At 33.8% G+C, this 25,331-nt stretch overlaps 1 protein-coding gene across 1 annotated transcript in view; it reads right to left on the bottom strand.

Annotated features, from left to right (window-relative positions):
- LOC141398519 (uncharacterized) overlaps positions 1-25,331 on the bottom strand; it is a 144,643-nt gene that overhangs the window by 71,715 nt on the left and 47,597 nt on the right. The gene's annotated exons all lie outside the window — the stretch shown is intronic.

The raw sequence follows: 25,331 nt of genomic DNA, 5'->3' as shown, positions 1-25,331 counted from the left end.
GGAAAAAACGTTGTCTTTTTATCCACCTAAGTTTTTTGACCTTTCCGACCCCTAAATATTATCCGACCATCACCAAAATCACTAGGCTTCTTCCCTTCGGGACCCTCATCAACATCCAAAATTTCGTGACGATCCGATCAAAATTGCGACCTGTAGCGTGATTACAAGGTTTAGATGGACAGACGGACAGACGGACGGACGGACACATAGCCAGATCGACTCAGCTCGTCGAGACATTCATTTTGGTATATATAAGTATGGGTCTACGACCATTATTTCGATGCGTTACAAACTTTTTGGCCAAAACCAACTTATAATACCCTCCCCACATAGTGGTGTAGGGTATAACAAGTAAAAAAGTATCAGTAGGCTTTGCCGACAGAGGTATACCCTCAGCATGTGTATATTGAAACAATTTTTTCCCAAAATACGTATGTATTTAGGGGGTTTTAAAAAATTTGGGCGTTTGAACCGACAACAATGTTGATTAGGATTAAAGATCAAAAGTTTTGCGGACGAGATACTAAAAGGAATGGATCGACATTGATCGTTATGGAAGTGGATCTCCAGCCACAACATATGGTGTCATAGGGCGTTTTTACACTCTTCGGGCTGTTTGCCCCTAAAAAACTTTTAATATCGTAATTGAGGCAGCGAATGCAAGTTGCTTAAACAAAAATCAAAGTTAGTCGATATCAGGTCTTAAAGTGAACTTATCCGAAGTTTTGTGTGGGAGGTACCGGATGGAATGGACAGGCATAGTCCATATTTCAACCTGATCTATATCTGGTAGATATATTAGGATGTGGAAAGTATAGACCAATTCGGCCACTCCCTTCAAGAGTTACCGTACGAACAATTTTTCCGAACATTTTTGAACTTTTGTGGGGGAGGTACCTGAAGGAGTGGACCGATATTGCTTATCTTCAAACTTAAACTATGTTTGAACAAAATATTACTAAGGCCATATTTTGGACCGAATCGGCAGATCCGTTCGAGAGTTATCTTGCGCTCCAACCACCTCACAGGGTGTCATAGGGGTTTTTTGCAACTTTCATGCTATTTTCTCAGGAAGTATGGACTTGCCCCTGATGAAACTTGAACCTTCGTATGGAGGGCAGTGAATACAAATGGCTAAAACAAAAATCAAAGCAATTCGAGAGATGGCCCTAAACTGAACTTTTCCGAAATTTTGTGTGGGAGGTACCCGAAGGAGTGGAACTATTGAGACCATATTGGAAACTCATATTACTCTGGTAGAAAGTTTATGCTAGACAAAGTATGGACCAAATCGGTAACTCCCTTCAAGAGTTATCGTGCGCACAAACTTTCCGAACATTTTCGAACTTTTGTGGGGGAGGTACAGGAAGGAGTGGACCGATGTAGCTCATCTTCGAACTTAAACTACGTTTGGGCAAAATATTACTAAAGCCAAAATTTGAACCGAATCGTTCATCCGTTCGAGAGTTATCGTGCGCTCCAGCCAGCAGGACAGACAGACCGACAGACGGACGGACATGGCTAGATCGACTCCAAATTGTCTGAAACACATTTCGTCCAAACATACTTGGGGTCTAAAACCATTATTTCGATGAGGCACATTTTCATCGTATCAAAGTGTATATACCCTCCTTAGCCTAAAGGTTGAGGGTATAAAAATAACAGCTCGTGGTGCACATGTGCACTGCGCATTTAAGTTCTTAAGCAACCCTTAATGTTCGTGTTCGTGGCACAGGTCAGGGAGCGAAATGAAAGTAAAATAAAAGTAAGAAGTGTGTTGAAATTAAAAACAAATTCTCCACATCAACTGTTCTAAAAATAGAATTTTTTCACCTTACTTTTCAACTTCTATTGGCCAACTACTATTTAGCTAAAATCCTCAAAATGCCGAAAATCGGAAAGTACCGTCATATGGTGGCTATACCGAAACATGTACCTATGTTGCCAATTTTTTGTGAAGAAGTGTAACCAATAAAAACCTCAAATGTCAAGTTACAGCCAGACATTTAAGCTAAAATCCTTAAACTACCAAAAATACCATTATATGGGGGCTATATCAAAGCTAGGACCTATGTTGACAATTTTTGGTGGAGAAGTTTCGTGACCTCAGAAAAGCTCAAATGTCAAATAACAGCTACTTCGGTTAAAAATTGTAGCTAAAACGACTCCTGATATAGAACATATGGTAATATTCAAAAATGTTTTACAATCGTTGAAGTTGAGGTTCACAATTTAATAAATCGCGAACTGTCAATATATTTTATACAACATGAATATATTTATATTAATTGAAGTGTTTTAGCCGGGGTCGCATAAAATGAACCATAACAAATCATTTATGTGTTAGCTGTGTTGGTGGTAATATTAAAAAATGGGTAAAAATGTGTTGAAGTTTACAAGTTTTTGTGTTCTTTCTTGATTTCTGGTCAAACCACGGAAAATTCAGACCTGAGCTCAAAGAAAGAATTAAAGAATACCCCTTAGGCAACATGGTTCTAATGTATGACTTTTCGATATATACACTGCATCCCCCTAAAATCGATGCTGACATTTTGAAGTTTTGAAATCTGGGTTTTTTTTAATTTTTCTTATAATTGGAGGGCGCAACCAGATAATTACCCAATCTATTGATTAGATTGTAGAACTCGTGATTCCACGTCGTTTGATGTATATCTCATGAGTGTGCTTCATACAGCTCCCTAGTAATAGGAGTCCAAAGTCCAAATTTTGGTGCGTAAATTTTCTTTAAAAACCTATTTTTTTGCTTCAAAATTTACAACTCTGACTCAGGTACCCTTGAACCCCGCGTGATTTTAGTTTTTTTACGCGCCGGATCTAATGTACCCTTCCGCTTTCAAATCCATCCACTAAAACGGCGGTTATAGATACCTTGAAAGTAGGAAATTCTGCAAAATTATATTTTGATGATTCCGCGCATTGAACCGCGATTTTCTTTGGTTATTTTTACATAAATGGAATCCTTTATACGCGATTATATTATTTTCCAAAACCGTGAGACATAAATTACCGAGATTCTGGAGTAATATTCGTATTTCGTATAAAATAGAATTTGGTAGCACATCCGCGGTTCTTGAAGAATTTGTTTAAAATTTGTTATAATGACGTATTTTTTATAGGCGGTCACTGAAATCGGATGCGCCTTATAATCTTATGTACATCGCGCAATTTGTACCCACATAAAGGTTTTTTGAACAGTAAGATGCAGCTGACAGCACACTTTGGCCGCTGAATTAAAAGTGGAAAAATCGCTACATATTGATAGAGATGCACTCGCTGTATCTGAAAAGCGCATGCGCCTTAACCGATTTTAACGAATTCGCGAATTAAACGTTTTTTAACTTTTATGTTTTTTCTTTGGTTGTAATTTCAATATTACTTTCTATTTCATAATCCTATTGTTTATCAAAATAAGCAAATACACTTTCGGGTTTGTCATCGTATTTTCCCTGAAGAAGTTTCAGCGAAGTCCGTCAGTCCTTGCATCGAAATTTAGCTAAATAGTAGAATAAGTCCCAAAAATGTTTTTTTCTTTTTTTTTCGTATTAAACAAAAAAATATATTTTTGAAATAATATTCCAACAATAAGTTTTCGTCTTTTGTTGTTGCTGTAATATGGCAGTTATAAATCCTATCGTTAAAATTTTGGTCTCATATTTTTCTACGCGTTGTTTAGATTATGTACGTACTTTTAATTTATTTTTTTCGAGTTTTATTTGGACTCTAAATTAGAATAAATTAAATTTACTCCAAGATTTTTTCAGTATTTCTTGATTTTCCGCGAAAACAGAAATACAATTAGTAAATATTTAGGCATCTACGGATAAATATTAAATACTGTTAACGCTTTATATATACATTTTCTTATTACATCAAAAATGGAATTTTTAAATATTTGTTCTTTATAAGGGAATAAAATCCCCCATAACTTTGGAGCGCAGCATCCAATTTTGTGAACGCGAACACATTCGAAACCACGACTTTTTTCTTAATCTATGTTCCAAAAATTACGGATGTGCTCGCAAAAAATTTTTTAACATTTCTTCCAATGGAATTGCAAAAGAAATTTGAAATTTACCATATACATACATACACAGTTTTACGCATTAATTCAATTTTTGGATACGTTACGTCCTGGTGTAAACCTCTTGAGGCAATCGGCACATTGTGGTTAAAAACGTTGGGGAAACTTTAAAAATTATGCGAATAGGAACTTCCAAGAACTAGTTGGGGCTCTTATTTCTGATATACGCTCTAGATTCGATCGCAGAAAACGTTTTGAAAACAATTTGAAAAGTTATACACTCGCCGAGAAACGATACCCAAAAGAAGATCATTTATAAAACACTGCACAGTGTCCAATTTTATGAAAAACCTGGCCAAAAGTCTAAAAATTAGAGTTGCGTAGTTCCGGAACGAACTAGTTCCAAAGAACGATTCCGGACAAGGAACTATTGGAACTATATATTATATAGTTCCTTTAGTTCATATAGTTCCAGTCGTTCATATAATTCCTTTCATTTGTATAATTCATTTTCTTTTTTTTTAATTCCACACTCACTTCGATCCTTCACATTCGGCTCCTTTATCTTTCAGATGCGGCCACATTGTTAAATAAACGTAAATCACATCCTCGTTACATCGCTTCAATTTATTTATTTTTATGTCAATTCATCCACCAAAAGATGAAAACAAAGAAAAGATTCGTTAAACTACTTCACTCTCGGAACTATTTGGAACGAAGGAAATAAAAAGAACGACGAAAGAGAAAGATTCATTGAATTTTATCGCTCTCGGAACTATTTGGAAGTATGGAACTATATTAAGGAACTAGTTCCTTTTGGAAAAAGGAACTGGAACGAACGATCCGCTCCGGGAACTAGATTGCCCAACTCTACTAAAAATGAATGGTTTTTGGCTAAACCTTGGGTTCTTATGTTTTCCGGGTCGCTGGTTTATTTTTTCATATTTTTTAACCCTCAAACGGTCAATAAATGGATCCTTTTAGTGCCATCTCCTATAAAATGTGATCGTATCAGATCAAAATTTTCTACAAATTTGTTCACCATCAGTTTTTATTATAGGTCCTAGAATACACCAAAACTCTACGTCTACCTAAACTACAGAAATATGTAAAATTAAAAACACATTTTAGGGTCAAGGTCATACTTCATGTGAGTTTTGGCAAAATTGTAATACAAACCATCATTTTAGAAGAATAGCGTAAAAGACAAAAATGTTTTCCGATAAATTTCACCATAAGCCACCAATGAAATGAAATCTCTATTTGCATTACATACCAAGGAAATGTTGGTATCAATTTTGCAAAAAACCAAGAAAATAAAATAGGGTTGCAAGCTCTACCATTTCTACAGTTTCGGAAATATTTGAGTTAAGATTACATGGAATTCGTGCAGTTTAGGTATATGGCGAGGAATACTTTTCTAGAAAAAATAACCCTCATGCGAGTCATAAAATGGGTCTTTTTGGTCCCTTTTTCCGCAAATCTTTAAAATCTCCCATAAAATGTGATCGTATTAGATCAAAATATTTTAGAAACTTGTTTGTCATACAATTTTACTATATGTTCTAGAAACATCAAAACTCTAAATTTGATCTAAAGGCCAGGCTGTTACCCTATACTATATTATGACATTCTGAATCAACGAAAAATGTACACTGATGTGCGAAATAATAAAGCCACAGAAATTACAACACCTTTAACGTTTCTAAATCAATTTTGAAAAGTGGGTTATGGCGCAATTTGCATTTTTATAGTGAAACAGTATCCCATAAATAAAATTCAGTCAACATTTGTCGAATTTTCGGATTGACCTTGTATTAGGCGAAATAATAGAGCCACTTTAAGTAAATATCACAATTTTTTAAAGAAATTTAAATTCGACCTTCAAACTCATAGGAAAAACGTTAATCCTTCCTAACGAGTAAATAATTGATTGTTATCGACTCTAACAGATCTTAGGTGTTACTTCAGAACAGCCTAAAATAATTTATGGGTGCAGAAATCACAAATTTTAAACATAAAGACAGAGTATGTTTATTGATTTTTGATTTTTTCCTTTTGAGTTAAAACCAGCCTAGTGCACTGTTTCGATTCACCTAACGGTCAAGGGTATGAAATATTTGAATAATTGAATGAAGTCGTTTACGTCAATATTTTCATATTGTTTTAACCACAATATCATTAAAATAACAAAAATCACAAAACAAAAGACTATACATACTTATTTTTAGAATTGGAAATATGTTGCGGTTGAGTGTGGCTTTGTATTTTCGAAACAATAGAGAATTATTGTAATATTGGATGTAGGCGAAATTATAAATCAGTATTTCTTGGTACTTCACGATGAAAGTAATAATCGCAAAAAGTGTTCTGCTGATTCTGATCATTATAGCAATTTTAAGTTGCCATTGCCATCCTATTTCTGAAATTGTTACCCCCAGTGGAGGACACCATTTACAAAAGCGAGGTGTTATAGGAGCTCCACCAAACTGTAAACGTAAACTTCCTTCAGGAAAATGTGAAACGATTAAAAACCCGCTGGCTGATGTTACACAACTGAAAACTTTACAACCTTTTTCTAAGAGTGCGAAGAAAAATGTTTAACATATAAAACTATTAAGATATGTTTGTCTTCATCCTTGTCATGTTCTATTGTATTTAATTATAGTTTATTTAATGAAATATTTTAAAAATAAACAAAAATTGTTCTTTGTATTTGTTTCCTTGAGTTGAAATAAGGGTCAAAAGGTCTAAGTGCGGTAAAAATTAGAAACTATCCAAGAAATTTTATGTGAAAAATATTTAACCCTTTGTGGGGTAAATACCAGAAAGAGTGGTCCGATAGAGCCCATCTTCGAATTTGAAAAAAAAAAATATTTAACAAAATTTGGAAACGACCTCAAAGTGCAGTTAAGTGAAAAATGTTGAGATTTTATGGTAGAGGTACAAGAAGGAGATGAACGGCAACTTTACACTTTGCAGCACAAGAAAATTATCCATATTCTGACATCGTAGCTAACACTGTGCAACATTTTTAAGGTGATCTTGTGCAAACAATTCGAACTGAGTATTCTTTTAAAGTACAGACCCAAACGACAAGAAATCCTAGTTGGTTTTTGTTGTGTCAGATCCAGCTCGTATTTTATGGCCCCATCTAAACATGGTTAAATTTTGAGTTTTTAAAGAAATTCGGGGCTATATCTCTGAAACCAATGCGAAAATTCTTACGATCTCTGAAGCAAATTTGTAGATAAGGACAAGAATAAAAAATTTGGGAAAATAATGAACTCGAAAACTGCATTTATTGCCTCAAATTTCAAAATATATTCAAAAATTCCACAATTTTTATATATTTCACACCGTATCTCCAAAACCCTTAATTTTTTCTGAATATTTTCTTTTGGAAAAATATTTCCTGGACTGTAATACACAACCCTTCAGAACATGTCATTGTTGTTAAATGCCTCAATGTCGTTGTTTTCAGTACATTTTTCAGCGACGATTTAATAAAAATGTCAATAATGTAGTGAAATCCGGAATGCGAGAATAAACTGTTGGTGTGAACTGTGTTTGAAATACGTGTTGTAAAAGATAAGATACAAAATACGGTTGAAACAACATGAAGTAAGCATTTTAGAGTTTCGGGATGTTCTAAAGAATTGTTGAGAACTTTATTTGGAAGATTTTTGCAAAAGGTTACTTGGTTCAACTCCCAACAGTTTAGCCGATACTGACAAGAATTTCAGCAATTATGTAAAATTTTTTAATTTTATAGATTTTGATGCCCTAGATGGAGCTTATCTTATGTGGTTTTTTCAAAAGATAAGTTCTACTAGTTTAGGGCTACAATGTTGCTAAAGACAGCAAGGCCAAATTCCTATTAGTTTCTGAGATAAAGGCCTGATAAATGCAAAAAAGTGTAGATTTAGCACGGTTTAGATGAGGCTATAATATCCGAATTGGATCTGACAGGACAAAACCCTACTAGGGTTTTTGTAGTCTTAATATGTACTTTCAAAAAATGCATACTAAAAGTTGTTTGCATTTTCAGTGTTGCATAGTGTAATTGAAGGCCACAAACAAGAAGTTACGTGTTTCAGTTTTTTCCCATCAAATACCCTTCCGGTTATAAAGACCAACAAATTCGTGTTTAATCGTTTGTTCCGATCTTAGGTACATATTTTTGAGGTTGGTTTTTTGCTTCAATTTTCAATTATTTGACATATAGACCAATACCCACGAACAATTTATTAAAGACATTTAACCATAACGACCCAGCAAACAAATCGTACCGACATCGTAACGAAATCGGAAAAAAAATCGGACGCTACGTCCGATATCTGATCCGAAATCTTAACGATATCTTAAAGAAAGTTGTATGAAGTGATTGGCATAATTACGGAACGAAATGTCGGAGCGAAATCGGATCGATTTCGGTCAGAATTCGGAACGAAATCGGAAGAAAAGCCTTGGGAAATTCGGAATGCGAATTTTTTCCTACGAATTTTCGTACAGATTTCTGAACGATTTCGGAATAATGTCGTATGAACATCTGAGTTGCCTTCCGAATCTTCGTAAAGATTTCTGAAAGATTTTGGAATAAGGTCGAATGAATATCGAAGGAAAAAATTTTTCGTTGACGCCCCTTTTTTATTGATACATTTTTCTTTGCTTGTTAGACATATCGATCCGAATTCGTATCGAAATCGGAACAAAAACATTAGCATATTCGAAGGGAAATTTATTTCCGACATTCTCTCCGAAATCGGAACGAAATCTGAACGATTTTCCCTACGAAAAATCGTATAGAAATTGGAACGAAATCTGAACCATTTTGCTTCCGAAATTGTTCCGATGTGTCGGACATCAGACATTTGGTTTGCTGGGGATTTTGAATTTGAAGTCATCTTCAAATTCATGTGTTCATATCTTTTGTTCTTTTTGAGCTGCAAGATTGACTGGATTAGTAATTTAATATTCTTAAATGTTTGGAAGATATGAGTCTGATTGCTCTTTTGACATCAAGGCCTCAAATCGCGAAAGTGCAAGTGACACGTTTCTTATGTTTTTTTGAAACGAAGAAGCATTCTGCAAGTAGTAGACTTGTTTATAACTTCAACATGGCCGGTGACTTTTATCACTACTAACCCTAAATGCTAAACTACTATCAAGTTAGACCGAAAAATGTTGATAAAAATTAAAAATTACCAAAGTGAATCTAAAATAGACACACAGCACGGTGGACGATTTGTTTGTTGTTATTTTCGACAAACTATCAACATAGTTATGATGATTCTCTGCATTGTGGAGACGCATAACAGTGGGAGTAGTTAATTTGGTTTGCATATGCGGCTACGAGGCTTTTGTATGCGGAAAATATAGAAAAACCCTTCAGGCGGTACCGTTATAAAGGAGTTCACGGTGCTCTTGAACCAAATTTAAATCGAAGGTGCTTACACATTGGAAGTTTTTGCGGATTCTGAAACTATAATGTGCATAGATGAGAAAAATAAAAAAAAAACAAAAAAAAATCGCCGGAGCGCTTTTTAAATAAATCGCGATTCAAGTTGACATTTTTAAGGGTTTTTTAGATTTTTGCGATTTTGTAATGTTGTAGCTTTGAAAATTCTCTACAAGATTGGCTTCTATGATGTTCTCGTAGTTTTTACCGTTATTGAGATATAGAAGTTCAAATTAGGACAATGGATTGACTGTATCGGCTTCTTATAAAACAATGTCATGACTGCAATTTCCCAACTTAAACTTATATATCTCAAAAATGGTACAACCGAGGAAAAAATTACGAAAGCCAATCTTGTAGAGAATTTTCACAGCTACAACATATTTTTTAGTCCCATTTCGAAAGGATTTGTAGTTTTCAAGCTAAATCGTAAAAAGCTAAAAAACTCTTAAAAAATGTCAACTTGAATTGCGATTTATTTAAAAAGCGCTCTGGCCATTTTTGTTTTTTTATTTGTCTCATCTATGAACAATGTAGTTTCAGAATCCGCAAAACCTTCCGTTCCATTTAAATTTGGTGCAAGAGCACCGTGAGCTATATAAACACGCGAACCTACTTTCACAATTCTCTGTAGGAATGTTTTATACCCCTATTGAAAACTAACACCAAATTTCAGATACATCAGTTGGATAATGTATCTAAAACCCTAAAATACCCAAAATCCGTACCGTAATATGAGAGCTATATCGAAAGGTGGAATTATACCAAAAATACTCTGTAGACATGTTTTGCATCTCTGGCGAAGACTTAATACCGAATTTATGTCATTTCTGTTGAATAAAAAATTATATTCCTACGATAACTCCTACTATTTTTGGACCCAAGATATAGTGCGCCGTTTTCTGTCAGACCCACTTTAGCAGATTATCTTTTCAAAGGTATCAGTTACACAATTCTTTTAATGATGTCAATGTCGCACAGTGTTGCCCCTTCCATACAAAAATGGACACAAATAGAAGGTGTTAATGAATTTTTGCACAAGTACTTATGATGGCATAGGAAAAATTTCAACTTAACTGTTCAAAGAGATTCTTCCCTATTTTAAAAATAGAATCTGGTATTTGTTAATGTCATCTTACAAAGCCGAATGAGTCTTGGGGTTATACCAAATCCAGACATGGATTGGAATATCTTTGAACGTTTAATCGACAGAAAGATGTAAAGATTCGTTATGATTCTCTTGGTTCTTTTCCAGGATTTGCCGCATGGCCAATTATTTCATTGACCATAGGCTTTAGTCATTCACACAATATTGCAGGCTTATTGCAGACTTATATGCACTGGGGAGCAGACTTATGCCCATATACAGTGTTGTGCATATTAAAAGCAACAAATCGAGGATTTTGCAGTAATTCAATTTTTTGATCCGTTACAATTTTTAAAAATGTAATATATTGTGGCCAGTTGTTCCTTATTATGTACAAAGAGCTTCCAACAAGTTGTTTCTGTACTTTGTCGTTGGATGGGATAACAACAACAATAATATTGGCCGATCCTCGAGAACGGGGATTGCAAAACAATAGCAACAATAAAATATTATTAAAAATGGCAGTGTCATCGGTGTAAATTAACTGTACATTTGACTTAAATTTGTCTTTTGGGGCATGGTAGTGTCATTATAGACAGAATTTGCATGTGTTATCCTAACAGGGTTTGCCACTTTCTCAAACGTTTCCCATGGTCTGGGGAAAATATCATAATACCCCCAAATCAAATTTTTTCCCCTCATATAACGATTGACATTAATCCACTTTCCGAATAAATATTTTAAAATTTAAATGTTTATATGAGGGAAAAAATTTTTGATTTGAGGGTATTATGAGATTTTCCCCAGACTTTTCGAAAAGTGGCAACCCTGTTAGGATAACAAATGCAAATCCTTTCTAAAATGACACTACCATGTCCCAAAAGGCAATTTGAAGTCAAAAGTACAGTTAATTAACACCAATGACACTACAATTTTTAATAATATTCTATTGTTGCTTTTGTTTTGCAATCCCCGTTCTCGAGGATCAGCTAATATTATTGTTGTTGTTATCCCACCCAACGACAAAGTACAGAAACAACTTGTTAGAAGCTCTCTGTACATAATAAAGAACAACTGGCCACAATATATTATATTTTTAAAAATTGTAACGGATCCAAAAATTTAATTACTGCAAAATCCTAGATTTGTTGCTTTTGATATGCACAACACTGTAAATACAGTATACTACAGTCTTATCTCTTTCTTGTGGACGGGATATAGGATGCTCTCGTTCCAATCACCAGGTATGCGTTCTTCCTGCCAGAAGGTAAAGGGTTGCCTAAGCAAAGTTCAAGTAAAAGTGAAAAAGAAGCGCTAAAACAAGTGAATATCGATTTCATGTCTTTAAGAGCCATACCTATATTCTGAGCGACATTTTTGTAAAACACTTCGATGCTGAAAAGTGCCACCTTGTGGTACTTTTACTGCAGTTTGGAAAATTAAGAACGAAAAGGACACTGAAGGAAGAGAGTTGGAAGGTCAAATATTTCTACGAAAAAAAATCGTATGATTTGACTGAAGACATGCCAGATTAAAAATAAGACAAGCTATATAATATATACAAGCTATATTCGCGACAGGGCCGACTATAAGATACCCTGCATTATTACCCTGTGCATAAGCTTTTCACTCATAAACACTGTTTAGGGAGATGCTAGAGTTATCAGCCTACCTGGCTTTTATACCAAATGACTAAGGGCTAACTAAATTAAAATAATAAATAATTAATTTATATTTGACTACGGTCGATCATCTACTTGGTGCTGTTAACAAGTTTTGCAGGTCTTCTGGACTATAATTTTACATATTTCCATTCGATATTCGCATAAGAATAAAACGTTGAGTTTTTCTCCACATAAGTTTTTTGCCCATTCTGACTCCTAAATATTATCCGCCTACCTACTTTGCATCATTGTTAAGGTGATATTCTCTTCTTTCATTGACAGGCCTTGCTTTTGGAAATGCCCAACTAGAAGTAAAAATAAGAACAAAACGTTGAATATTTTTCCACATAAGTTGTTGGCCCATCCCGACCTCTGAATATTATCCGACCAGCATCAAAATCAATAGTCGGTCCCTACGGAACCCCCATCAACACTCCAAAATTTCGTGACGATCCGATCAAAATTGGAAATAGGATGTATTACCGACTTTGCATCATTGTAATGAGGAGATTTTTGCATAATCTACCCTTTAGGTTTTCGTCATTACAATTGAAATCCCAAAAACAAAAACCTAAAAACCAACTAACCAACTTTGCATTGTTGTAAAGGTGAAATGTTACACTTTCATTATCAGACTTTACTTTTGGAATAGAAGCGGAGATATTTGTATTAGAATAAAAACGCGACTTTATCTCCACATAACTTTTTGCCCATTCCGACCCCTAAATATGATCCTGCCATCGCCAAAAGCTATAGGCTTCTTCCCTTGATTGGGGGTCCTAATCAACTTCAAGACGATCCGAACAAAATAGCGGCCTGTAGCGTGATTACAAGATTTAGATGGACAGACGGACGGACACACATAGCCAGGTAAGCCTACGACCATTATTTCGATGTGTTACAAACTTTTTGGCCAAAACCAACTTATAATACTCTCCCCACATAGGGTATAATAAAATGTCAGCGAAAAAAGATATAAAAATATAACTTTATAGGGTCTTCAGTAAAAAATCATCGTGCCATAACTCGAAACCTGGAATCACGGAGAATTTGTCTTTCCGGGGTCTTTCGTCTCCAAAAAAATTGCCACAACCAAAATTTCGGTTCACAGGGTATGATCGGAACGAGGAGTGCTTTAATTGGGCAACATGACTGGAATATGATGTGGCTTCTTTTGTGATTGCAGCTTTCCGATTTCCAACATCCGTGTTGTGTCTTTTCGTATTTTATTTGCTACATTTAATCCGGTACGTAACAAGGTAGTGATTCGATTCGATGGTATGGAATGTCCTTCTTGTCGCCGAACTCAACTAGAATGTTGAAGTTAGAACGATGCCACTTGTAGACAAATTTTACATGAATGCAATTCTCAGAAGAAGGTCAAAATTAGAGGCCAGAATTTCTCTTAAAACTTAAAACAAGATGGGCATGCGAGTCACGAAGCCCCTTGTGATACAGTGAAAGCATTAAGGCCTCAATAAAAAGCAAAGCTGTATATGCGAGTTCTGCGAACTACGCCCTTATCTAACACCGATGAAACAATAGGGATCCTAATACCAAATCTGAACCGTGCCAAATTTAATATGACTTTGTACCATTTGTACACTTAAAATATGAGTTATTAAAATTAACTCGTTACGCATCCTGGTACCTGGTTCTATCTTTTCACAAATGGTAACAACTTAGTAAAAATGTTTGTGCAGCACTACTGAATTTCCAGAAAACTGCATAGATTACCATTATAACAAATTTCACAATTCTGCTTTACTCTTTCTCCTAATTGTATAACTTTTAGAGGGTTGTTTGAAATTTGATATAAATAAATTTCAAACAACCCAGATATACAAAATTTAAGATTTGAGTTTCAGCCGTTTGTCCTAGGTATCAACGTAAATCTGTCTCTTGTATGTAAGCGTCTTTAAATATCGATGGTTTATTATACAAATAAACCTAGAGTTTAGGTTATAATTCTTAGGCAGATCAAAGTAAGTAGTTACAAATCTTTGGTTTATAACTTTACTGCAGCCTTAATAGATGTTAAGTTAAACACACATGTTTCATGTGGTTGAACTATACATTCATAAAATAGCAAGTATGTATGTGTAATTTACCTTATTAACATTTATTATTCATTTGGCGCTATTCTCCTCTAGCATTTCTCAATTGTTTGCATTTATTTTCGCCAGTTTTCCCACACGTATGTAATATGGCCATCAAAAATGTTTGCAAAGCAACAATGTCAAAACAATGAACACGTTCGTAACACCATTCCCCTGTCGCCTGACGGGTAGACGACGAGTTGTTTTAACCCCCAATGTGGAATCCCAAACCTATGCAGAATACTATGTCCATCATTTATGTTGTAGATTCATATGAAAAAATTAACAAGTATACGTTTGCTTTTGATGGAACTGTGGAAGGACTGTGGGTGCATTATTATTCCTACATTACGTTACCATTTTTTGTTGGTGTTTTTTGTTGTACATATTATGAATTATGACTAGTTCCGTTATCATGTTTCTGGTGTCCCTATGCTTTATTTTACTTTTGTTGTTGTTCCTCTTGGGAACTCATGTCAACTATGGGGCTAATTGATTAGGTCAAGATAGAGAAATATTAAAATATTATTATGTTTTTATAACCAGCAGACATAGCAGGGATAATTTGCTGGATGTTTTTTTTTGCTGAACTTTAAAGGATTTTAAGAGTTTATTAAACTGTGGAAATATGTAGTGACATAGCCTTTATGCTCTTCAGCATTGGGAAACACTAATACGTGTACTAAAATATGGTACATATAGGGAAAATTGCTGCCATTCAGAACTAGTAAGGGTAAAGTTTTGATAAGGAACGAATAGATTGCAAATTAACGATACCACCTTTTAGTATAATCTTGATAAATGTTAGGTAAAATAACCTTGGAAGGTTGATAAACTAATTCATTTAGAGGAAAGAAACATGCAAGATCAATTGTTCAGGGAACTATGCTACCAAGAACTAGGTATTAAATACTGTTGCTTATCATCTTAGTCAGACATACACTCCGGTTCATCTGAATAGAACCAACCATTATTTGCCTACAATTACCGTTATATCTGACGACAGGAGAGGAATTGTAAATGATATTTTTGTGGACATGTAGAGTATATAGTTGCCGATATTTTCAACACCTGACATGTTTCACACATGTGTTATAACGGTACTTTTTACTCGATTTATGAAAAAATGTCAAAATATTAGCATGTTTTAATGGTTCACCATGATAGAACCACCCTAAGAATTTACACAAATCCTTTGTCGGATGCGGTAAACTTTTACAAACAACTATTTATAATTATAAATAAAGGCCGTGAGTGTTGATTGCCAAAAAATATTGTGCAAAAAATTTGTATTAGGGTCTTGAAATTTGATGAAAATCGATGCTTGGGGCTCCAACAAATATTCATATGAAGAAATCGGTAGAAACAATTTACAAAGTCAAAATATTATACTGAATGATGTTCAACATTTTCAAGACTACAATAAAATTACAAAAGGATCACACTTGTTAGGTTTATGCGTCTGAAACAGAAGAAATATGGTAAAGATAATTCAAATGAAGCGTTCGGCGGTGGGATTTTCTTTATTTTTTGGAACTGCATATATAAATTTTTGGATTGGAATGGTAGTAATTTGAGTTATATTTACCATATTTCCACTAGTTTGGACTTATAATGTGACTTTTTTATATAATGTGACTTTTTGTAATTTTATTGTAGTCTAGAAAATTTTGAATATAATTTAGTATAAAATTTTGACTTTATAAATTGTTTCTACCGATTTCTTCATAAGCATTTATTTTGAGGTGTAAGCATCCATTTTCATCAAATTTCAAGACCCTAATAAACATTTTTAGCGCCATATTTGTTGGCAATCAACATTCACGGCCTTTATTTATAATTGTAAATAGTTTGTAAATGTTTACAACATCTGACAAAGGATTTGTGTAAATTTTTAGGGTGGCTCTATCCTGGTGAACCATTAAAACATGCTAATATTGTGACATTTTTTCATAAAGCGATTAAAAAGTACCGTTATAACGCATATGTGAAACATGTTAGATATTGAAAATATCGGCTACTGTATACTCAACATGTCCACAAAAATATATTTTACAAGTCCTCTCCTATCGTCAGATATAACGGTATTTGTAGGCAAATATTGGTTGGTTCTATTCATATGAAACGGAGTGTATGTGATGTCCGGATTACAGAGTCTATAATGTACAAAATTCTAGTGTCCAGATTACCACGTTGTCCGGTTAAACAAGTGGTCGGATTATCGAGGCTATACTGTATATAAATGGAATCCTATACTTTTTTGTTTGAGTGCAAAGAACGTATGGCTTGTTTCACTAAGACGATTCGAATTCAAATTCGTTCGCATTGCTACCAAACTCGTGTTATTCACTGTGGAGACAGAATTTTCCTACTGTTGGACTAAAGATGTTTTCATTCCAATTTTGGCATTTTAATCGCCTTGAAAATTTTTAATGACATGAGCAGTACATCGGTCACTTTTTTTCTAGGCGCTTGTAAACATTATTTTTGGTCTCCTCGTCCTCGTTCTGACCTTCGGCTAACTACAAAACCCTCGATCAAACTCATTTTTGTGACTTCTCGTTGTTTCAAAGGAAGCAACTCAAGTCTGTATTACTTCAATGGTATGGAAAGTCCTTCTTATCGCCGAAATCAACCAGATCGTTGAACTTAGTACGATGCCACTTGTAGAGAAGTTTTACATGAATGAAATTCGTAGGAGAAGGTCAAAATTAGAGGCCAGAATTTCGCTTAAAACTTAAAACAAGGCGGGCATGCGAGTCACGAAGCCACTTGTGATACAGTGAAAGCATTAAGGCCTCAATAAACAGCACTGCTGTAGATGCGAGTTCTGCGAACTACGCCCTTATCTAAAATAGGGATCCTAACACCAAATTTGAACCGTACAATTTTATATGACTTTGTATATTTTGTACACTTAAAATATGAGTTTTCAAATTATCTCGTTACACATCCTGGTAGCAAAATTAAAAATTCTGTTTCTATCTTTTCACAATAATAAGTATTCTGTTTGATTAAAAACAAAAATCTCAGCCCAACAGTCGGGATATTCAGTATTCAAAATGTAACGGAATGTGTCGTTGCAGCGGCAAAAACATGGTAGCTACCAGCACAAGATTTAACAATATCTAAATTCAAAAGGATGTCACCGGATCAAAAATAAAGTAGGAAAAAAATTGATCACGTTGTTATAGAAGGCGTTCTGGATGTTTTATCGATCCGAGGAGCAAACATTGCACAGTGTCCAATTTTAGGAAAAAACTGGCCAAAACTCTAAAACTGAACGGATTTTGACCTCAACTTGGGTTCTTATGTTTTTCGGATGGCTGGTTTCATTTTTCATATTTTTTAACCCTCAGACGGTAATGAAAGGGGTCTTTTTGGTCCCTTCTCTTATAAAATGTGATCGTGTCAGATGAAAATATTCTACGAATTTGTTCGCCATCAATTTTTATTATAGGTCCTAGAATACACCAGAACACTATATCTTACCTAAACTCCAGAATTATGCAAAATTAAAAACACATTTTAGGGTTAAGGTCGTAATTCATGTGAGTTTTGGCAAAATTGTAATACGAAACATCATTTTAGAAGAACGGCGTCAAAGGCAAAACTGCTTTCCGCTAAATTTCACTATAAGTCACCACAGAAATGAAATCTCTATTTTGTAATTTTGCAAAAAAAAAAAAACAAGAAACTAAAATAGGGGTGCAAGCTCCTACCATGTCTACAGTTTTGGAAATATTTGAGTTAAGATTACTTAGAATCCTTGCACTTTAGGTATATGATGTCTTTTGTAACTTTACTAACAAGAATGCGAGGAATGTTTTTCTTAAAAAATTAACCCTCGCGCAAGTCATAAAATGGGTATTTTTGGTGCATTCTTCCACAAATCTTTAAAATCTCCCATAGAATATGATTGCATCAGACCAAAATATTTTAGAAATTTGTTCGCCATACAATTTAACTATAGGTCCTAGAATACATCAAAACTCTAAACATCTATACAAATACATCTAAAACGCCAAGAAGTGACCTATACCATATTCTGACATTCTGAATCAAAGAAAATCGGTACATATCTGCAAGACAAAATATCACATAAAAACAAAAAGTGCAAATATGTGCAGGATGTTTCGATGGAAATTGGTAAAAAACTGTTCCCTTTTTATGAAATGATAAGGTACACTGCCCAACTCGATCTTACTCACAACTATTTTCATCACTTATTGTTAAAATTGACCTTGAAAAAAAATCAACAAGTACGGACATCAATTATTAAAGAACGCCCACTTCATTGGCGACACTGATCATCATCTTATTAAAATTGCAAAAAAAAATATTTTAAATCCGTTGTTTATATAAACAACATAGTTTTATAAACAACTTAAATATTGAGACAACAAAAAATCCAAATAGGGTCACTTTGACCTGCTTTTACACCCACTTATTTAACAAGAAACCTATATATTTATTCATAACTGCACGCAGTGAGATCCTATAAACAATATATGATTTAGTGTAAATTGATAAAAAAAATTTCGATTTTTGGACAGGTTTTTCTGCAAATTGGACACTGTGCATTGGCTCGAATCATTACCTTTTTGTAGCGAATAAATTACGACCAGTCGAACACAGAAGTTTGGCATTGGAAATCTGTAATAAGATATTAGCGCCGCGAAATACAGAGAAATGAAAAGGCGGAAGTGTGGAAAATGCTATATGTCCTCGAGACTTGATTCTCAGTGTTGCAATAACTAGTTAATACTTAGACCACTCACATTGCAATGAAACTTTGACATGGGGATAACACAGGAGCTAACCAATTGAATCTTTTTGCAATACCCGTAGATGGCATTACTCGGGCATAACTTCTTTTTTCACAACTGATTTCTATTGTTTATTTTTCCTTCCTTGAAAAGCGCATAACAAGCAGGGAACTTCTTTTCCTCGTGCTCTAGGCTGCCTAGAAGACACTAAACATTATACGAGGGCAGTTCGGAAACTTCTTAGCCTAGCTCAAAAAGCGCAGTATAAACAGAAAAAAAGTTAAGTGTTTTGGAAACTTCCATCTCTGTTATGAACACTAGGGTTATGACTTTTTTACAACCTCATATCCCTGTATCATAGCGTGATGAGTTTTGCCATAAAATTACATAAAATCTTAATTATAAGGTGATTCGGTGAAAAAACCTCACGCACAAAATGATTTTAAAATTTGAATTTATCAAAATTATGGACAATTTTTTGAAGTCACTGAAAACAGATATATAATTGAAAATAAACTTTAGAGCCACATGAGATAATTAAAATGACATAAAATTTATTTCTCACTATTTTTCTTCAATTCTGAGAGTCGTAAAAATGTCGTAAACGCTTTTATTCAAAAATATAATTTTTTAACAAAAAGCAAAAAATTTAAAATTTTTCCAAAGTGACTTTTTTGCGACTTTTTTAATATTTGAATGAAATAAACGTTATTATAATTATTAGTACGCTTATATTTATTCATTCGTGCAACAAAAAATAATTTTTTGACAAAAAAAAAATTTTTTTCATTTCATATATTTTTTCAAAAAATTATTTTTTTAAAATCGATTTGTGCGTGAACTTTTTTTATATTTCAATGGAATAAACGATAGCATAGTGATTAATATGCAAAAGTTCATTCATCCCTGCTACAGGAAATCATTTTCGAGGAAAAATGTCAAAAAGTCATAACCCTAATGAACACATGTTAAATTTTAAATTTTCTGGCAACTCCTTCATATAGAAATAGGTGTTCAAAAAAGACACATCCGCAATTTTTTTACAATGGAAAAATTAGAAATGCGTGCTGTCATTAAATATTTACATAAGAAAGGTTTATCGGGACAAGAAATTCATAATGATATGGTGAATGTGTTAGGTGAAAGTGCTCCTTCATATGCAAGAGTAAAAAATTGGGTTGCTGAATTTAAACGTGGTCGTACAAGCATTGAAGATGAACCACGTAGTGGACGTCCAAAAACAGCAACAACAAGAGAAATTGTAGCCAAAGTTCATGATATGGTATTAAATGATCGACGAATAAAAGTGCGTTTCTCAAGCTTGTTTGGACCGTTTTAAGCGAAATAAAATGGATTTTAAGCGTCGTTTCATAACTGTTGATGAGACATGGATCCACCACTCCAGAGACAAAAGAACAATCCAAACAATGGACTGAAGCTGGAGAAAGTGCCCCAAAGAAGACAAAAACAATTCAATCGGCTGGTAAGGTTATGGCAACGGTTTTTTGGAACTTCATAGGTTTTTTATTGATTGACTATCTGCAAAAGGGTAAAACAATAAATTCAGAGTACTATTGCAAACTTTTGGATCAATTAAATGTACAAATTCGAGAAAAACGTCCTGGCTTACAACACAAAAAATAATTTTTCATCAAGACAACGCACCAGCGCACAAGAGTGTTTTAGCAATGGCTAAAATCAACGAATTAAAGTACGAGTTGCTTGACCACCCTCCTTATTATCCTGATTTAGCTCCCAGTGACTTTTACTCGTTCCCAAATCTAAAAAAATTCCTTGCTGGCAAGCGTTTTAGCTCAAATGAAGATGCAACTACTGTTGTAAACCACTATTTTGAAGACCTTGAAGAAAACTATTTTAATCAAGGGATAGAATTGCTAGACTAAGTGTACTAAGTGGACTAAGTGTATTGAAGTTTCAGGAGATTATATTGAAAAATAAAAATATTTTTGAAAAACTAACTATTCTCTTTTATTGATAGGCTAAGAAGTTTCCGAACCGCCCTCGTATTTATTATTCTTTACTAAACATCTGCACAAGACACTTGTTTCTCCATTCAAGCCTTGGAACAAAAAACAAGTTAAGTCGTTTTAAGTCAACGCTACAAACGAGTCAAGTAAATCAACTCAACGAAATTTTCAAGACCAATCAAGACATGCAGACTCAACGAAATGTTCGAATCAATAAAGCCACACAACGAAATGTTCGAATCAATCAAGCCACACAACGAAATTTTCGAATCAATCAAGCCACATAACAAAATTTTCAAGTCCAACCAAGCCAAACCAACCACCAAGATGAAGTCGATCAGCACAAGAGCTGAGTCATAAAATATGCGTAAACGGCAAATGTTTGAACAATGAACAATTGTTGTTGGAATGATGAAATGCCGTGTGTGCATTAATTATGTTACATGGATAAAGAAACCCTTAATGAAATTTCCATACATTTTACGATTCGGCTTTTTAGTCTCAGTTTAGAAATACGCTCTCATTACATTATACAATCTCAATGATTTCAAAGAAACGCGATAATTCGAGTAAACGTTAAAACGTCATATATTTCGAAATTAAAAAATATCCACTATTTTGCCATAATAAAATCACTATGGAGTTCGAAATATAAATCGCCAACACTGCAATAAATGAAAATTATTGCGTATTTCCCATGTGTAATGTGATGTGTATGTATATTAACTTTTTAAGTGAATTTAAGTGTTCTCAGTTGATAATAGTTCATGTATTTATTGACATCTTAACAAAAATGTCTGTAATTCGTTAATACAAATTACCGGCTATCCACAATATGTTATTACTATGTAAATAAAACGCATTTTACACTTGGATTTAAAACAGGTGTTTTGTAAAATTAACGTCATTTATTGGACAGATATTCTATGGAATTGACAACCAAAATGATGCAAGTTTTATAATACACGTTAGATGTAAATTGCGTTTAAAACTCGGTAAAGTATTTAAATTATTTTTTATATAAACTGCAGAAACATGTCCTGAAAGCTCTGAACCTGAAGGAAAATGTTAGGTTATTAAATTTGAAATATTTTTTTGTATAAAATATTTGTTTGTATACATTTGAAATATTTGCTTGTATAAAAATTAGACCGACAAAAAACTATTCAAGTAATTAAAACCATAACAATTTAAAGCAAATATAAGTAAATAAGTTATAATAATTAAAAGGAAAAAAATAAAATATATAATAAAATAAAGAAATATTTCTTCAATTTTTAAACCGTGGTATATTTTTCACTAGTTATTTTTAGAGTGTTTTTAAACTTTTTTGTTGTCCGTTTAGTTCAATCTAGCAACTCATTTTTGACATGCTGTAGTTATCCGAAGTAAAACTATGCCCACTTTTCAGATTTGGATGGCAATACATGAATATGAAACCAAAAAAAATGTGGGTCAATTTTTGTCTGTAGCCTCCATATAACGGTATCAACCAATTTTAGGTATTTTGAGGATTTTATTCTCATTTTAAGTTCGAATGGTACAGAAACTTCCTCACCAGGTTTTGGTATTGCCCCCATATAACAGTCCCACCCGATTTCAGACATTTTAAATCTGTATCTACATTTTCGGTTTAAATTGGCCTAATTTGGTTATTTGGTTCTCAGTGGTAAAAAATGTATTTGCCCTAGCTGAGGGCCTACTAGCCAGAGCTTCTTTATTATTTTACACATCACACAATGACTTACATGAACTAACTCATAACTGTGATTTGAATCATTCGGCTTAGTTTGTGCGAATGACTTGAATGAATCAATAATGTCTTAGGCTTGAAAAATGTCAGGTCATGTAAGACGGCACGTGCAGCACTTTATTCTTTACCAAACATAAAATTAAGTTAGCTTTTCAAAATGAGAAAAGCCAATAAAACTGAACGAGTTATGCAATTTTTTTAGTTTTAACTTTCTGGTTTTTATGCATATCCGTCTCTCCGTCCATCTGTGGCAATCAATCTCACAAAATTTGAGATAGGATGATGACATTTTGGAAAAATGCGTCTTTTGTTTGTTCCACATTTTGGTATAGCCACCGTATGACGGTGGCCTGATTTAGGAAACAATAGAAATCCGTTGTGAAAAAGAAGAGTTATGTCCGATTAAAGTCGAAAATCATAGAAACCCTTTTTTCACTGCATATACCGTTATAAAATAAAAAACGAAGTGTACCAAAGAAACCAAAGGTATTTTCGTTGCCCGTGGATCCTAACAGGACAGATTTTTAAATCAGAACCCTTGAACCCTTTGTAGCACAGTATTATTACACTGTCCGACATCCAAAATTACACTTGAACCGGATTATATACGTTTGAAAATATATGCAAAATAGAATAAAATGGCATTTTTAATTTTTCGTTTTCTCATCGTTTTGACCTTTTAGAGTTGAAAAAAATTTGAAAGGTCAACATTTTTCAAAAAGATATTTTAAATACTTGTACTCGTCGTACGATACTGGTATTGGTGTCATATTAAAGAGGAGAGTATAGACTTTTTATAATAATTATAAATTATTGCATTCCAGGATAAAAAGGACATCAACAATATCCTTGAAAAATTAAGTCAAAAGTGAGCATTTTGGCAGGCGCATATCTTCTAAACCGCGAAGAATTTTAATTTGTTCATGGAGGCAAAGTTGTAGCTCTTGTCATAAAGAATATAAATTCTGGGCACATGAAATCCACCAAACCTCTGCGTCCCATCCATGCCGCATGTTACCCTACTTAGTCAAAATTAAGTAAGGACTAAAAATGCCGAAAATATAAACATACGTATATGAATCATTTAACAGTTCCATGGTTCCTATTCCCTATATAACCTTCGGTAATAAATCTATATTTTCCATGTCGAGCAATTCCCTCAGATATTGACATTCACCTGATTTCTTCGGCTTTTATTAATCATGCCATAGATTAGCCTTGACTTCAACATTAAAATGCTAATATAACCCACAAAATGGTTTAACTCAAGCATTTAACCTTAACAATGAACAGACACAGACACGCACCTGCCCTTCTTCGTTTTGCATGGACGTGAAGACAACAAAAAATATTTATCAACACAATTTACCAAAATAATACATCTTCTAAAATACCAAAAATAGGAAAAAAACAAACAACAAAAACAATTACCATGGCAAAGATGAACGAACCATCAACTGTATGGCTGAACGTGTAGAGACATTTAGTCAAAAAAAAAAAAAATAATAATAATAAAACCAAAAAAATGTAAATTTTTAAACGTTTCAAAGTCAAACGCGATGTTTGGGATACCCACGACAACAACAAAACGGAAAACACCCGACACTTCATAACGAAATGAAACGTCATAACTTAAAGTGTGGTTTAAATATCATTTAACAGGTTTATTGTTGGGTTTTGTTGCGGTTTGGGAGGGAGCTCATGGACGATTTAATGCGTCAGGTAAACAAAAAAGGGGGTAAAAGAGTTGTATTATGACGTCTTCAGAGCTTATTTGAACTTAGCTACTATTAATGTGCATGTTGTTAAGGGGTATAAAAATCACCAAATTATTTTTTATACGTGCCAGTATTTTTTGTTTGCGAGCCAATGAAGTACCATATGAGAAATTGCATTGCAGGAAAATATATGAGACATACAGAATGATTTTTTCTATACTTGGGATGCTAGTTATGAAAGATTAATTGTCTTATGATAAGACTGTAAGACTACAGTCGTTATTTCTAAATCACCCATGTCATGGGATGGTTTGTCATCCAAATAAACTTGTTTGACTCCAAAATCTTTCAAATTTTGTAAAAATATAGACTTGGTTCTAAATAAAAACCAAATCATAGCTTAATATACAGAGGCTACTAGAAAAGTTGCAGACTTAATAAGGAAAAGGTGAATATTTAACATCAAGTTGATTGTTTTTATTGTTTTCTAACGTATTCTCCAGCATGACTTATACACTTTTGCAAGCGCTCAAACCATTTGCCGAAGCACTTTTTCCACTCCGATTGAGATACCTCCAAAACATGGTTTTTGAACGCTTCAACAGCATCTTCTGGCGACGAGAATCGTTTACCACACCTCTTTTTATACTCTCAGCAATGATGCTAACGAGGATATATACGCTTTCATAAGGGCAAAATAATCGATTTGGTCCATACTTTGCACATCGTAATATTTCTACCAGACATGGA

The sequence above is a fragment of the Musca autumnalis genome, unplaced genomic scaffold (genome assembly GCF_047663935.1).
Source record: "Musca autumnalis isolate F117 unplaced genomic scaffold, ASM4766393v1 scaffold_3, whole genome shotgun sequence".
NCBI lineage: Eukaryota > Metazoa > Arthropoda > Insecta > Diptera > Muscidae > Musca > Musca autumnalis.
This window is presented reverse-complemented; position numbering and strand designations above follow the sequence as displayed.